At 45.2% G+C, this 17863-nt stretch overlaps 1 long non-coding RNA gene across 1 annotated transcript in view; it reads right to left on the bottom strand.

Moving 5' to 3' along the window:
- Window positions 1–17863, bottom strand: part of LOC122483322 — a 41798-nt gene that overhangs the window by 21843 nt on the left and 2092 nt on the right. The window lies entirely within an intron of this gene.

Raw genomic sequence — 17863 nt, 5'->3', positions numbered from 1 at the left:
AAACACTTGGGAGTTCACACCTCCCCCCCACCAACCCCGATGACCCTTGGCCAAGACCAACTGGCGAAAGAAAGTCCAGCCGCCTTGCTCTAAGCTGCAGCACACACGGGAGCATTTTTGCAGGATCCCGCCACGCCTGCTCCTGGTCTGGATTCACACCCTGCTTAGCTTCTTGTCCTACTGGCCCAGCTCCCTCTCCAGTTCCTCCAGTGGGCATTCCTTCAATAAACCAGTCTTACAGGGGCTCCTCCTCTCAGGCTCCGCGTCTACCCAACACAGGGAGATGGGCTCAGAAACCTCTTGGCCCAACTATTCCCCCCACCCCACTGAACAAAGGGCGTTGAGGCCCAGAGAGGAGATGTGTGTCTCCAGACTTTTCCCCTCGGGCATGCTGTATTCCTGTCCTTCCTCTCTGCAGCCCCACCTAGCCACCACACTCCCCACCTTGCCTGCAGGTCCGAGGCCCTATGGGGACACTGCCAACTGCCTGGGGCTGGGAAGTTTTCTTTGGCCTGCTCGGGTCCCCCATTCCTGAGAGTGTCCCCTTAAACCATCATCTCTTCTTGGAAAATAAAGCACCCGGAGTCAGAAAGGAGGAAGAAAGAAATCTTCCAAGGTGGAAGCCGGCCAGGCAGCAATCGCTCTGCCAATACCCTTCACCACACTGCCTTCGAGAGTGCACAACTAGAAAGCAGATGGGGCTCCAGTGGACAAAATCTAGACCTTCTCTTTCTCAGATGAGGCTTCATTTGGTAGAAAGGTACCATTCTCAGTATTGGAAGGCCTGGATCCCAATGACGACTCTGCCAATGCCCGGCTGAGCAACTTTAAGGGAGTCAACTGACCTTAAGGGACTCAATTTCCCCATCTGTGGAAGGCTATTTATGGAGCACGGTGAATCACGGCATTCAGAGCACAAGATTCAAGCCCCAAACCCTCTTCTTATGTGCACGGCACTCTGAATGAGCCAGCTCCTTAACCTGTCTGTGTCTCAGTTTCCTCATTTGTCACTGGAGATGATGGCAGGACTGGCCCCAAGGTTTGCCGTGAGGATTAAATGGGCTCACACACGGGGAGCACTTGGCAGGTCCCTGGCACACAGAAAGCTTTGGGTAGCTGAGGGCTATTTGTGTTCAACCCCAGGGTTGCAGCACTAGCTGGGCCCTGTGGCCTCACTGACTTGACACAAATTCCTTTGTAAAAAGCCCGTGGACAAGGTCCAAAGGGAGCACCATCTGGTGAAAGGAGAGTTTAAAGGGAAAGGGCTTCCCTCCTCTCTGTCCCCCCGCTGCACTGCCTCTAATGCCTCCCCTGGCTTCGGAAAGAAGACACAGTGTCCCTGGGAGCTCCAGGTCGGGGCTGGGTGCCTCGTGGGTCCTCACAACAGGTTGGCTAATCCAGGTAGGGATGGGTGTGTGTCTGTGTGTCTGGCAGGGTCCACTGAAGGGCACAGCCAAAGAGAAGTTTTTCACGTCTTCATTCAAGAGGACTCTCCCGACCTTGTCAGGCCAGGAAGTGGCAAAGGAGGACACTCGCTCTGTCCTGGAGATGCTCGTGTCTGGCCCCAGGGGAAAGGAGCAGCTCCAACTACCGGCCCCCCAGACTCCCCGCTCCCTGCTTTGATGGATCCTACCTGCCCTCCCACGGAGGGAGGCACAACGTGCTGGAAAAATGCAGGGGAGCAGCACCTCACTGCCTGGAGTTCATGGAAAAGCATTGGTTCAGGGAGTCTGGATCCTGGGTTCCTGCTCGGCTCTACCTTGACCTCACTGGGTGACCTTGGCTTAACCCCTCTTTGGCTCTCACTCTGCTATCAAACTGGAATCAACAATCCCGGACACACACACCCAAAGCAGCCCTCGTCGCAGCTACCTTCGATCCTGAATGCGAGTGAATTTCGAGGACGAAAGTGCTCTGTTGAACACGAGGGCTCTGATCACCCCTCTCCTGTGGTTTGTAATTCAGAGAAGTAGGCACCTCGATGTCTGTGGGCCGACGGCTCCAAAACTCTCTCTTGGCTCCCCCCTCCGCCCCCCTGCTCCCTGACACAGATTCAACCAGTCCCTGCCTGTCGGTTCAACCTGCGCTCCACAGAAGGACGCTCTGGTCCAGAGTTGGCCAGGGACTGAGCAAAGGACACACAGCAAGTGGAGGCCTGCTCGCCCCTTCCCCAGGCCCAGGCTACCTGGCCTGCCTGGCAGATCCTCTTACCAACATAAATGGATCAATACTTCATTTTACCCCGGATAGTGGGTAGTAGAAGGAACCCTGGAGACCGTCAAGAGTCACAGTGACAGTGGTGTTACTTTTAGCATGGTGCTGCTACCACTACTACCACTGGCACCGCTAATGATGAGAGCGGCTAGTGTTGTGCGCCAGGCATCACAGAGAGAGGTAGGTCTTATTATCATCCACGTTGGGCAGATGAGGTAACTGAGGCAGAGACAGGTGGAGTAACTTGCCTGGAGTCACTCTGTTGTGCGGGCTGGGGCTGGGATTCAGCTGCAGGCAGTCTGATCTTCAGCCCCCACCCTTACCCCTCTTCCAATGGGACTGCATTGTACATTGCGGGAGACAGAGGGGACGTGTTCAAGGCCGCGCCGGAGGGACCCTCAGGCCCTGACAAACGGGCCCTGTAGACGGCAAGAGTGAGTCCTAACGAAGCGCTGTTCTGCTCCTGCTCAAGTTCATGCTTGGAGCTCTTCTGCTTGGAGTTCACACGACAGGCCCCCCCCAAGACAGGCCACGCGAATGCCGTCACTTTGGGCAGGACACGGAAGAAAGGTGGCTGCTATACAAGGAGGTAGGAAGAAATCAGGTAAACTCGTGATGTGTCTTAAAGGTCTAGTGAGGCCCCGGCATGTCGGCTGGAAATAACCGAGAGCCTCGGAGAGAAGGGGAGTTCAGACTGGTTGCAGCTCTTCTCCACAGGCCTCTGCCAAGCACTTGCAAGAAAGACTGGGTGAAGCACTAGAGAGGACTGCCCTCCGTGGCTTTGGGCAAGTCAAAAAACCCCGATCCCTTGTTCTGACCCCTTCCTGACACTTCAAAAGCCTAAGCCCCCAGGGAGGGGACAGAAACCATTTTGTTCCCGGTCTGGGCAAAAACACATGGCCTCTGGGAGAAGAGTAGGAGCAGAATTCATCTGCTTCTTGGGGGAAGGGTAGGAAAAACCTTGCTGTCTCCAGGACACAGAGGCCAAGATCCATTGTTGTCATACAAAACCTGGAAAAAAAAACCCTCTCCCCTGGGAGAGGACAGGAAATGTCTCTCGTCTAGGAATCCTGCAAAGATACCAAGCAGAGGTGGGCTACCACCGGGAGAGGGGCAGGAAACCCTTTCCTCTACAAGCCCAACTGCAGATACAAGGCAACAGATAGTTGTCATGGGGAAGAGGCTCAGGAATGCTGAGATAACCCTTCCTCCAAGACCAAGGTATACAGGGCCTGCTCAAGACCCAGTTGAACCTGCACAATAGAGAACTCACTGAACCCGCCATGACCCTAGCACAGGGTAACAAGCCAACAGCAGTGTTCACTCAGCGGGGGGGGGGGGGGGGGGGGGGGGGGGCGGCGAGAGCAGGGAGACAGCTGCCCCCCATGGCACAGGACAACAGGGACTATAGGCAACTGAGAGACGGGTAAGAGCACTCGGAAAGCCTTCGTCCAAATTTTAAAATTTGTACTTGAAAGGTCACTATAAAGAAACTGAATAGTTGGGGCACCTCGGTGGCTCAGTCGGTTGAGCATCCAACCTTTGGTTTTAGCTCAGCTCATAGTTTGTGAGTTTGAGCCCTGCAGTGGGCCCTGTACTGACACCATGGAACCTGCTTGGGATTCTCTCTCTCTCCCTCTCTCTATCTGCTCCTCCTCCACTCTCATGTGTGCCTGCTCTCTCTCTCTCAAAATAAATAAAACTTAAAAAAAAAGAAACTGAACAGTCAACCCACAGAATGGGAGAAAATATTTGCAAAGCATATATCTGATAAGGGACTGATATCTGTAATATATAATATTTATAAAGAACGCTTACTACTCAACAATGAAGAGACAACCCAATGAAAGGACCAAGGACAAAGGATGTGAATAGATATTTCTCCAGAGAAGATGTAGGAGTGGCCAGTAAGCATGAGAAAAGGTGCTCAATATCCCTAGGCATCAGGAAAATGCAAACCAAAACCACAGCGAGGTACCACTTCACACCCACTAGAATGGCTAGAATCAAACAGACAATAACAAGTGTTGGGAGGAGGTAGAGAAATTGGATCTCTCAAATACTGCTGGTAGGAGTGTAAGATGGGCGAGGCACTCTGAGAAGCATCTAGTGGTTCTTCAAAAAGTTCAACAGAGTTACTGTTTGACTCAGCAGTTCCACTCCTAGGTATAGACCAAGAAAAAGGAAAGAATGTTTATGCAAAAAATAAATTAAAAAAAAACTTTTAAGGCTTATCTATTTTTGAGAGAGAGACAGAGACAGAGTGTAAGCAGGGGAGGGACAGAGAGAGAGAGGGAGACACAGAATCCAAAGCAGGTTCCAGGCTCTGAGCTGTCAGCACAGAGCCCGACATGGGGCTCGAACTCACAAACTGCGAGATCATGACCTGAGCTATAATCAGATGCTTAGCCGACTGACTGAGCCACCCAGGCACCCCTATTTATGCAAAAATTTGTACATGAATGTTGATAATGATAGAAACATTATTCATCAGAGCCAAAGGTTGGAAATAACCCTTACACCTGTACCAACTAATAGATAAACAAAGTATAGTACTCATACAATGGAATGTTATTTGACCACAAAAAGACACAAAGACTGTCTTAATCCATTGAGGCTACTATAACAAAATACCACAGACTGGCTAACTTATAAACAACACAGTTCTTTTTCACAGTTCTGGAGACTAGAAGTCCAAGATGAGGGTGCCAATGTTGATTGGGTTCTGGTTGCAGACCAATGGCTTCTTGTTGTGTCCCTGCAGGGTAGAATGGACCAGGTAGTTCTCTGGTCTCTTATGAGGACATTAATCCCAATGAGGAGGGCTCCCCCCTCATAAATGAACCACCTTCCCCCAAATCCACCTACTACCATCACCTTGGGAATTAGGTTTTCAACATTTGAATTTTGGAGGAACATTCACATTTAATCTTTAGCAAGGAAGAACCTTAAAGACATGCTGAGTGAAATAAGCCAAACACAAAGGATCACATCTACATGGTTCTATTTATAGGAAATGTCCAGAAGAAGTAAATATAGAGAAATGGAAATAGAGGAGAGGTTGTTTAGGGTTGGGAAAGATGGGGGGAGTGGGAAGCGAGAGGTAAAGGGTATAGGATTTCTTTTAAAAAATTAATTGTGAGGTGCCTGGGTGGCTCAGTCGGTTAAGCGTCTGACTTCGGCTCAGGTCATGATTTCACGATACGTGAGTTTGAGCCCTCGTCGGGCACTGTGCTGACAGCTCAGAGCCTGGAGCCTGCTTTGGATTCTGTGTCGCTCTCTTGCTCTGCCCCTCCCCTGCTCATGCTCTGTCTCTGTCTCTCTCTCTCTCAAGAATAAGTAAACATTAAAAATTTTTTAAATTAATTGTGGTCAAATACATAGAACATGAAATTTACCGTTGTAACTTTAAAGTGTACTATTCAGTGGTATTAAGTACATTCACAGTGTTGCATAACCAACACCACTACCCAGTTCCCAGAACTTATTCATCCCCCCCAACGGAAACTATACCTATTCTCCCTTCCCTCCAGTTGCCCTGGCAACTGTATGGTGTTTATGTTTTTGTTTTTGAGGCAATAAAGATGTTTTGTAATTAACTGTGGTGATAGTTGTACAATTCTATGAATATACTAAAATCCACTGAAATGTACACTTTACATGGTGAATTGTATGGCATGTGAATTATATTTTAATAAAGCTGTTGAAAGAAAGAGAGAAATAAAGAAAGAAAGAAAGAAAGAAAGAAAGAAAGAAAGAAAGAAAGAAAGAAAGGCTGAGAAGAGCCCTCTGACAGTCCTCTAAGCACAAGTTATAGGAGGCAATCATTGGAGACATTGGAAACCTAACATGTCTTAGAGGCACATGGCTGGCTAAGTCAGTGGAACATGTAACTCTGGATCTCAAGGTTGTGAGTTTGAGCCCCATGTTGGGGGTAGAGATTACTCAAAAATAAAATCTTTTTAAAAAAATTTTTTAACATTATTTTATTTTTGAGAGACAGAGAGAGACAGAGCCATGAGCGGGGACAGGCAGAGAGGGAGGGAGACACAGAATTCAAAGCAGGCTCCAGGCTCTGAGCTGTCAGCACAGAGCCCGACGCGGGGCTCAAACCCACAAACTGTGAGATCATGACCTGAGCTGAAGTTGGACGCTTAACCAACTGAGCCACCCAGGCACCCCAAAAATAAAATCTTTAAAACCCAGCCCAGCTCCTGACCAGACTGACTCCAATATCACATGAACTGTCTAAAAGAAAAAGAGGCATGCCGCTTCCAGACATAAATTCTATTTGCCACAGTTTCTTCTCTTTTTCTACACGATAGTTTGCATTCCATCAAAAAATAGGACATTTTTATTTAAAAAATAAAAAGAAAGAAAAAATCCATTATCAAGAAATAAAACACAAAGCAGAACCAGACAGAAAGATGACAGGAAATAGATGTTGGAACTATAAGACAAAGACATTAAGTATAATTATTAGGTGAAGGATCGAGAGGAAACAATAGGCAGCCTGTAGAAACAGATGGGAGATTTTAGCAGAGATGAACACTGTAAACTAGAAGAATCAAACGAAATGTTAGAAATAAAAAATATATATATCAGAGATGAAGAAATCCTTTGATGAACACCCAGCAAACTGGAAACAACCAGAAAAGAACCAGTGAATTTGAATCTAGGGCAGTGGAAATCATCCAAAATGAAACCTACAGAGAAAAAAGAGTGTGGGTGGGGAGAGAGAACACAGCATCCAAGAACTCTGGGATAATATCAGATGGTCAAAATATGCATGTAATTGGAGTCTCAGAAGGAAAAAGGAGAGGGAGGAAGGAAGAGAAAATATTCAAAGAGATAATGGCTGAAAATCTTGCAAATTTAATGAAAGATAACAAATCACAGAAGCAGGAATTCTAGAGAATATCAAGCAGGACAAATAAAAAGCACTTACACACCAAGATGCACAGATCAACTTTCAAAAACCAAACATAGAAAGGAAATGTGAGAGGCAGCCAAAGAAAAAATGAAATATTATATAAAAAAGGATAAAAATAATTATCACTGTGGATTCTTGTCAGAATCTGTGCAAGTCAGAAGACAATGGAGTGACATCTTTAAAGTGCTGAAGGGCAGAGCTATCATCTCAGAATTCTATTCCAGTGAAAATACCTTTCAAAAGTGAAGGTAGCAATGCCCGGGTGGCTTAGTCAGTTAAGCGTCCAACTCTTGATTTCAGCTCAGGTCATGATCTCACGGAGCCCAGCATGGAGCCCCGCATGGGGATCTGTGCTGTCAGAGGATTGTTTGGGATTCTCTCTCCCTCTCTGTCTCTGCCCCTTTCTCCTGCTTGTGCTCTCCCCCACTCCCCCTCAAAATAAATAAACTAATTTTTAAAAGTGAACTATAATAAAGACTTTTTAAAAACAAACTGAGAGAATACATTGCCAGCAGACGTGCACAACAAGCAACATTAAAAGATGTTCTTTAAGTGGAATGCATATAATAGCAGATGGAAACCTGGATTTACACAAAGAAATGAAGACTGAAGGAAATTGTAAAACAATAACAAAAAAAGGTAAATATCAAAAACTTTATTCTTATTTTTCGTCACTTTAAAAGATCCGTGATCGTCCAAAGCAAAAATAGTAACAACATACAGAGTTTATAGTATCTGTAGAAGTAAAATATATAAGAAAAATAGCCCACAGAATAGGAGTGAGGAAATGGAAATATACCATTGTAAGACTCATTTGCCTGTACATGAAATGGCACACTATTATTCAAAGATAGACTGCTTAAGTGCAAGATGTATATTGTGAACCCCAAATCAACCACTAAAAACTTTTTAAAGAGGTACAGTAGTAGAATTGAATGGAATTATAATAAAATGCTAAATTAATCCAAAATAAGGCATGAAAAGAGAAAAAAGGATATGGGATCAGATATCAAAAATAGAAAACCAGCAAGGGAGTGTGTTTAAATCCAGCCATGTCAATAATTATATAAATGGTGAACGATCTTGTTAAATATCCAATTAAAAGGCAGAGATTGTCAAATAGGACTTTTTTTTCTTAGAGAGAGTGCTAACAGAAAACGTGCAGAGGAAGAGGGAGAAAATCTAGAGCAGGCTCCAAACTCAATTACAGAGGCCGTTGTAGGCTCCACCCCATGACCCTGGGATCATGGCCTGACCCGAAATCAAGAGTCAGAGATTCAACCAACTGAGCCACCCAGGCGCCCCTGGATTTTTTTTTAAAGACTCAATTATATGCTGTCTATAAGAACCTCATTTTTATGTATTACTTTAAGCACCTCACTTAATTTATTTGTTTTGAGTGTAGTTGACACACAATGTTACATGAGTTGCAGGTGTACAACATAGTGATTGGACAAGTTCATACATTATGCTGTGCTCACAAGTGTAGCTACCAGTTCTCACCCTACAACACTATTATAGTATCACCCACTACATTCCTTTTGCTGTGCCTTTTATTACCTTGACTTATTTCCATAAGTCATTCCATAACTTACATTCCATAACTGGAAGCTTGTATCTCCCACTCTTCATCCATTTCGTCCATCCTCTGCTCCCCTCCCCTCTGGCTACCATGTTTGTTCTTTGAATTTATAGTTCTGATTCTGGTTTTTGTTTCTTCATTTGTTTTTTTAGATTCTACATATGAGTGAAACCATATGGTATTTGGCTTTCTCAGTCTGACTTATTTTACTTAGTAGAATACCCTTAGTATAATACCCTCTAGGTATGATAGCAAGATCTCATCCTTTTTTATACCTGGGTAATAGTCCATTGTATACTTACACTACATCTTCCTTATCCATTTGTTTACCAATGGACAGTTAGGTTACTTCTATAACTTGGCTGTTGTTAATAGTGCCACAATACACATAGGGATGCATATATCTTTTCAAATTAGTGTTTTCATATTCTTCGGGTAAATACCCAGTAGTGCAATTACTGGATCATATAGTATTTCTATTTTTAATTTAAAAAAAATTTTTTTTTTCAACGTTTATTTATTTTTGGGACAGAGAGAGACAGAGCATGAACGGGGGAGGGGCAGAGAGAGAGGGAGACACAGAATCGGGAACAGGCTCCAGGCTCTGAGCCATCAGCCCAGAGCCCGACGCGGGGCTCGAACCCACGGACCGCGAGATCGTGACCTGGCTGAAGTCGGACGCTTAACCAACTGCGCCACCCAGGCGCCCCTCTATTTTCAATTTTTTGAAGAACCTCCATACTGTTTTCCACAGTGGCTATATCAATTTACATTTCTACCAACAGTATACAAGGGCTCCTTTTTCTCCACATCCTCACCAACACTTGTTATTTCTTGTCTTTTTTATTTTAGCCATTCTTATAGGTGTAAGGTAATATCTTATTGTGGTTTTGATTTGCATTTCCTTGATGATGAGTGATGTTGAGCATCTTTTCAAGTGTCTGTTGACCATCTGTATGTTAAGGACCTCACTTTAAATATAAAAACATACAAAAGGGTTGGAATAAGTCACACCATGCAAACACTAATCAAACACTAATCAAAAGAAAGTTGGTGGCTATATCAGGCAAAGTAGATTTCAGAGCAAGGAAGATTGCCAGAAATAGAGAGGGATATTATACAATGATAAAGAGGCCAATTTGTCAAGAAGACATAATAATCCTAAACAAACAGAGCCTAATAACATATCTTCAGAATACATGAAGCAAAACCTGATAGAATTGAAAGAGAAAATAGATAAAACCACAGTTATACTTGGAGACTTCAAATTTCCTCTCTCCATTCAGTAATTGATAGAAAAATTAAAGAGAAAATCATAAGGATATAGAAAACCCAAATAACAATATCAGACAACTTGACCTGACAGTTATAGAACACTATATACAGCATCAGCAGAATAGACACTTGTTTCAAGCATACATTAAAGATTTGGGGGAAAAAATAAAGAGATTTGCCTAGACAGACCGTATTACCATTTTCTGTCCATGAAACAAACCTCAAACAATTTAAAAGAATTGAAATCATATGAAGTACATTTTCTAATCAAAATGGAATCAAACTAGAAGTCAATAACAAAAAGATATCTGAAAGATCCCCAAATATTTAGAAACAATACACTTCTAAATAAACAATGGGTCAAGAAGAAAGTACAAAGGAAATTTTAAAATATTTTGAACTGAATGGGGGCACCTGGGTGGTTCAGTCAGTTAAGCATCTGACTCTTGGTTTCGGCTCAGGCGTTATTTCACAGTTTGTGGGTTCAAGCCCCATGTCAGGCTCTCTGCTGGCAGTGTAGAGCCTGCTTGGGATTCTCTTTCTCTGCTCCTCCCCAACTTGCACTGTCTCTGTCACTCTCAAAATAAATAAATGAACTTTATATCTATATATAGATATAGATACAGATACAGATATAGATTAGATATATAGATATATCTGAATGAAAATGATAACACAACATATCAAAATTTATGGGATGCAGCTAGAGTAGTTTGTAGAAGGCAATTTACAGCATTAAATGCTTATGTTAGAAAATAAGAGGGGCATCTCAGTCGGTTAAACATCTGACTTTGGCTCAGCTCGTGATCTCACAGCTTGTGAGTTTGAGCCGCATCGGGCTCTGTGCTGACAGCTTGGAGCCTGGAGCCTGCTTCGGATTCTGTGTCTCCCTCTCCCTCTACCCCTCCCCCACTCACACTCTGTCTCTCTCTCTCAAAAATAAATAAACATTAAAAAATTTTAGAAAATAAGAAAGGCTTGGAATCAATAATCTAAACTAAAGAAAAAGAAGAAAAAATTATATCTGAAGCAAGCTGAAGGAAGGAAATAATAAAGATAAGAGTACAAATAAATGAAATTGAAATGAGAAAATCAGTGACACTGAAGATTGTTATTGGAAAAATAAATAAGATTGAGAAAACTCTAGTCGGATTGGTCAAGAGAAAAAGAAAAAGAAAAAATTGTCAATATTAGGAATGAAAAAGAGACATCACTACAGATCCTATAGATAGTAAAAGGACAATTATGAACAAGTGTGTGCCAATATATCAGATATCTTAGTTGAAATGTCCTAATGAAGAGGTCTCAGAGTGGTCAAGCCATTTCTTTCCCCCTCTGTGCCTGGCATAATACTGAAGTTTGTGCAGACAAGAAGGGAAATGCAGACCACAGAGTGTCCAAACTGCTGTAGAGAACAATCCTTTAGGCTCAAAGGGGATAGCTTGGCAAAGGCCACACCAAGCTAGCTGCCCCTGTTCAAATTCCCCTGAATTTATTTTCAAGCCTGAGCCTCTTTCTCAATACCAGGTACACAAGAAGGGAAAACCATGACTTAATTCTGGGGATTGCTCAATGGCAGTGTTGGAAAGTCCCCAGATTTAAATGATCCTTCCTGCCCAAGCCACCTCCACAGCACTGTCTTAATATAGGACTGAGGGGTAGCTAAAAACCTGGGCTCAGCTTTTCTCATTCTCCCTCTCCTTTTCCTCCCTTTCTCCCGTCCATCCAGGCCCAGGTGAAATAGGACAAATGTGGGTTTGTCATCAGACCAACTACAATACCAGTCTCAGCCCTTTTCTCACTAAATATCACCTCCCTAAACTTCAGTTTCCTCATCTTTAAGATTGTTGTGAACTCCCATTTCCAGGGTTTTGAAGGTTGTAAAGGATGCATATACAGTGTTATGTATAAGGTCAGGGCTAAATTCATATCAATCTCTGGTCTCTTCCCTATAAGACCCCTTTTTGAAAATTCCAATGAGGACTGTACTGCCTCTTCTTAATTTGACCTTGAACTTCAAAAGCTCTAGGAAGTTAAGGACATGGTCTGATATCTCCTCACCATTATATCTCCAGTATCTACACAGGTCTTGGCAAAGAGAATGTATGAGATAAATGTACTGAATGAGTGAATAAATGAATGAATGAATGAATGAATGAATGAAACAACAGTTATTTTGGGTGACATGAGATGTAATACAGAATCCTGCATTGTATTTTCCAAGTCCCAAGAATGCACAAGATTGCAGAAGCAGGGAGTGGACAATGAAATGAATAAGATTCAGTCCTTACCCTTGAGGAAGTCAATACATTTCTTTCTGATGTCTTCCCTATACCAGGTCTCATGTTAGGTGCTGGGATCTTTGAATCAGCTTTGTCTCTGTCTACAGTCAAATGGGAGAGGGAGGAACCCAGACAGATAAATTAATTTTTTTATGTTTATTTATTTTAGAGAGAGAGACAGACAGAACATGAGCGGGGGAGGGGCAGAGAGAGAGAGGGAGACACAGAATCTGAAACAGGCTCCAGGCTCTGAGCTATCAGCACAGAGCCCGATGTGGGGCTTGAACTCACAGACCTTGAGATCAGGACCTGAGCCGAAGTCAGATGCTCAACTGACAGAGCCACCCAGGCACCCCGACAGATAAATTATACAAATTGTTTCTCCAAAATGTGGGCTTCTCCAAACTATGTACTTGGCCAAGCTGTGAACTTCAGAAGGCAGAGACCCTGTCCTATATACCTCCAAATTCCCAGCCCAGGTCTCAGTGTTAAAGTGTAAGTGAAAATTAAACAAACAAACAAACAAACAAACAAACAAACAAAACGAAAAAGCGGATTTGATTGTAAAGAAGGCTTCTTGGAGGAAGAAATATAAAGATAGGAAGGATGGGCGGGATGTGGAAATGGAGAGGCTTTTCAGTGGAAGAAGGGAGAAGAGCACTTCAGTTCAAGGGCACTTCAGTTCGAGAGCATAGTGTGAGCAAAGACCCAGGGGAAGAAAGTACATTCCAGGACATAGACAGTGACCTGATGTGACCAGAGAGCTGGATCCATATCAGACAGAGGGATGAAGGGAGACTGGAGAGTGTAGCGGGGACAAGATCACGTGAGGCCTTGAATGCCATGTTGGGGAGTTTGGGTCTCATCCTAAAGCTATGGGAGCCACACACGAGAATGGCTGGATTGCATGTTCCAAAGATCACTCTGGGGATCAGTGCAGAGCACAAGGATGGAGAGCAGGGACCAATGAAGAGGCCAGTATGTGTCTGCAAAGGAAGGTGGCATGGTCCAGCAGAGAGAGAGAGAGAATTTGTCCTGCTTACTGAGGGTAGAGGTGTCTGTAAGTATGTTTCTAGATATGCATTCTTCCACAGAGGGTCAGCCTAATAAAATATTTCAACCCTACTCAGTTTCATGACCTATCATACCCAAAACCCGGGGCAGGCCCAGCATACTAAAGAAAGAGGCTGAAACACATCTAGCCAATGCCTGACTTTATATTTCTTAGAAAGAGGGATTCAACACTCTTCTGAAGGCTTTCAGGGTCATCTAACCTTGGTTAGCTCATCTAAAATATTTGTTTTCCTGTCCTTCTTTGTGTCTCTGGCATGCTTCGTGTCAAAATCCTTGTATAGGTTGCTGATTTAAAAATCCCCACAATGCCGGGCTGGGAATGGAGCCTACAGTCACCAGGAAGCCTCACTCTAGGATGAGCTTCTATGTGAGACAGCTATTTCTCCCTAGCAGGGCCCGTGCTTGCCTGCTCGCCACCCTACATACTCAACTATGCTGACTCCATGGGCCTGGGCCTAGGCCAGCTTGGAAATCTAGCAAAGCCATTGGAGAGGGAACTGGCACACTAATACCACTCTCTCTTGGTGACTCAACAACCTCTCCTGATAACCAATGTTTCCCTTTCTCAAGGGCCACCAAACAGCCTTTATTTTTTTCTAATCTTTTTTTTTTAAGTTTATTTATTTATTTTGGAGAGAGAGACAGAGAGAGAGAGAGAGTGAGAGCACAGGGTAGGAGCAGAGAGAGAGGGAGAGAATCCCAAGCAGGCTCCGTGCTGTCAGCACAGAGCCTGACATGGGGCTCGAACCCATGAACCACGAGATCATGACCTGAGCCAAAATCAAGAGTCCGACACTTAACCGACTGAGCCACCCAGGCACCCCCCAAACAGCCCTTAAAATATGCAGTTTATTCTGTTGACCTGATAATTGGCCAGGAGTTTTCAGCTATTATAGAGCCTAGGCTCTGGAATCAGACTACCTGAGTTTAAATTTTTTTTTTTTAATGTTTATTTATTTCTGAGAGAGAGACAGACAGAGTATGAGCTGGGGAAGGGCAGATAGAGAGGGAAACACAGAGTCTGAAGCAGGTTCCAGGCTCTGAGCTGTCAGCACAGAGCCCAATGCAGGGCTCGAACCCACGAACTACAAGATCATGACCTGAGCTAAAGTCAGACGTTTAACCGACTGAGCCACCCAGGCACCCCTAGACTACCTGAGTTTAAATCCTGGTTCTGCCACTCATTAGCTGTGTGACCCTGGACAAAAATTTTTTTAACCCCTTTGTGTATAAATTTCTTCATCTGTAAAATGGGGCTAATTATAGTAGTATTTCCTCCATAGGGCTGTCATGGGGCTTAAACAAATCCACACAGGTAAAGTAGCTAGAATAGTAGCTGGCAAGTAGTAAATGCTCATTAAAGTTTAGCACCGGTTACTGCCTGTTATGGTTCATGACACCTGCTGTTTCTCCTTTTAGAAAAATCAAAACTGCTCGAGCTGCCCTCCAGTCTCCCAGTGCTTCTCCAGCTGAACACTATCATCACACAATATTTCCGGTCTCCTTTGACTGGGCCTCTGCACCTTCCAGAATCCTTGCTCTCATTGTGGTTTTCCGTTGAGAGCTTTGGTTCATGCTGAGATGCTGGTCTTTTCTAGTGTCCTCTAGTCTCACAGGTTTCTCTGGGAATCTTACTCTCCCCTCCTCCATTATCTTTGTTCATAGGTTCTAGGACAGTTGCCACACTTCCAGGTGAACCTGTCCTCCTGATTCTTATTGTCGATCATAATACTTCTATGGATAACAACATCTGTCAAATACTGCAAATCCTGTCAAATGCCAGGCCCTGTGCTGGGCACTTTCCATTCATTACTTTAGTCCTTGCAATCCTAGGAAGGAGGTACTTCTATTCCCATTTGGATGGAGCACAGGGAAACTGGGGTTCAAACCCCATGAGCAACATTAGCAGTCGGCAAGGTCAGGGCTTATTCAGTGCATATGGATTAGGAGAAGTGACTTGTCCACAAATACTTAGCATAATTATTATAAAAATGATCCACTAACAGACCTGTCCTGAGCCCCTGCTTGGTGAGATGGATGTGACCGGCTCTCTAGGGCCTGGCACTTTGCTTCTGGCGTGGGGAACATGGGCCTCACCATCCCTGGTCCCAGCACTCACTATGCCGCACTGAGAGAGCTTCCAGCCGTGTCCCCCAGAGCCCTGGATACTGGGGTACAGAGGCTGCCTGAGTAAGAGGGTGACCATGTGGAGTCCTGGGGCCACCCCTGCCAAACCAGAGTGGCCCCCGTCATCTGTGCCCGTACCTCACAGGCTTCTGAACAAGGCTGGATTTGAAGAAGGAGTGTTACTGCTAAAGAAAGCTGGGGAAACAACTGCTGAATAGTAATGGTCTTTTAAAAAACATAATGGAGATATAACATTAGTTTCAGGTGTCCAAGATGATTCAATAGATGTGTATATTGCACAATGCTCACCACAGTAAGTCTAGTTAACATCCATCATCACACATAGTAATTGTTTTTATAACATGTCTGCTTCTTCAGTCAGAATGCAGTTTCCTGGAGATCAGGGGCTGCACCCCCAGCCCAGCACGGGGCTAGGAGGGTTTCAGGAAGGGGAGGCAGATGCAGGGGGCAGACAGAATGCTTGAGGAGCTCTCTGGGCAACATAAGGTTTGCCCCCTTTCCCTGCAGGGGAACAGTCTTAGGAGAAATTGAGTAAGAAACTTGCAGACAGAATGATGCAAGGGGAACTTTCGGTACATATTGCAACAGAGTATTCTAAAATGGGGCCGGGGCTGTTCTGCTGGCCTGTTCCCAAGGGTCTCAGCCCTGCTTCTCTCCAGCTGGTCAGGCTTGTCACACAGGATAGGGCCAAAGGCTACTAACCAGTCCCTCACCGTCCTCCGCCCCACCCCCCCACCCCCCCGCCATGCCTGGCCTTAGAGCTGGGAGGGTTGAAACCTGAAGTCATCTTCAATCATCCCTTTGTGCCTTCTGCCCTATGTCCATGTCACCAAATCCTAGAGATTCTAAGGCAGCAGCATTTCTCCAACTTTCCGTTCTTACCTTTGGCCCTGCTATCACTCTGGTGCAGGCTGTGTCATACTCATTGTCCCCCATCTTTCCTTTCCTTCTCTTCTTCCTTCCTTTCTTGCTATCTAGTATTCCCCATATCCCTTCTGTGGACCAGGCCCAGCGTTGGGCACTGGGTCACAGAAAGCCCTCTGATTCCACCTTTGCCCTCAGGTAGCCTCTCCTGCGCAAATCAGGTGTGTAAATATCAAGGGTACAGGTGCTCTGAAAGAGAGAAGCCAGGGGTCTGATGGGGACACAGAGCTGAGAAAGGGTCCTCTGAGGGCCATGTGTTACACACCTTCCATTTACCCTCCCAGACCCGCTCTCTACCTTCATCCTGCACATTTCCTGAATTCTCTGTATGGACTGCATCATCGGGCTCCCTCACCCTCTGCCTAGTGGGAAGCCCGGCAGAAGACTAGAGGGAGGGACAGAGGGTGACTCTGCCAGGTCACCAGGGTTTGTCTGTGCCCCTTCAATGAAGGCCGGGGCTTCTATCAGGTGGCCCTCTCTACCTAGCTCTCACTCTGCCTGGCTTCCTCTCTTTGGACCTTCAGGCCACATGTCCCTATAGTGTTACTAGCCTTGGGGTACTGTGTCAACCCTTGAGCTTAGCTGCACACCCTGCTGACATTGTTGCAAAATTTCTGTATTAAAATTTCCTCAAGTTACCCAAGTACAGATAGGCTGTCTCCTGCAGGGACCCTGCTTAACACAGGCCATAGGTAAGAAGGAAGGATGCCACAGAGGTGACAGCTGAAAGTGTTCTTGTTTGGACAATTATCTTTCTAGAGCACAAAACTGACCATTTGTCACCCCTGCTAAAACCCTTTATGGCTCCGCATTGCTCTGAGGATAAAGTCCAGACTCCTGAGCCTGGCACCCAATACCGTATACCATCTGGCTCTGGATGACCAAGTGGCATGTGGTGAAGTCACTCAGGAGGAGGACATTTGGGGGCTTGAAAGGGGAGGGAAGCAGTCCCAGGAGGGGTGCAGCCCTGCCACAAAGCCGCCCTGCCAGGCAAATTCCTGGATGAGGAAGGAGGAGGTGGGTGAGTTTCTGGACCACAGGACCATGCCAGGCTCTCCTCGTCCACTCTCCAAGGGAGATGAGCACTGGGAATGAGTTTGACCCGACAAGCCGTAGCCTCAGGCATGAGAACTGGTTCAAATCCCAGCCCCAACACTGACAACTGGCAAACTCTTCGGTTCTCTGAGCTTCATTTTTCCTGACTGTGCAAGGGGAATAATCTCACAGGGCTGGGGGGCGGGGGCACAGTGTAAAGAAGGTAACAAATGGGAATTTGCTTCTGTCAAGTAGTTCCAGTGTCTGGGCTGGTCCCTCTCCCCAGTCTTCATGTGTTAGGGAAAGCACACGGGCTCTGAGGTTCAGGAAGGCTTGAATAGAAATCCCAGCTTAATACTACTTCCTCACTTTGTGATCCTGGACAAATCACTTTAA

This window comes from Prionailurus bengalensis, chromosome D1, assembly GCF_016509475.1.
Source record: "Prionailurus bengalensis isolate Pbe53 chromosome D1, Fcat_Pben_1.1_paternal_pri, whole genome shotgun sequence".
In the NCBI taxonomy this organism is placed as follows: Eukaryota; Metazoa; Chordata; class Mammalia; order Carnivora; family Felidae; genus Prionailurus; species Prionailurus bengalensis.
Note: the sequence above shows the minus strand (reverse complement) of the source record. Positions and strands in the feature narration are given on the sequence as shown.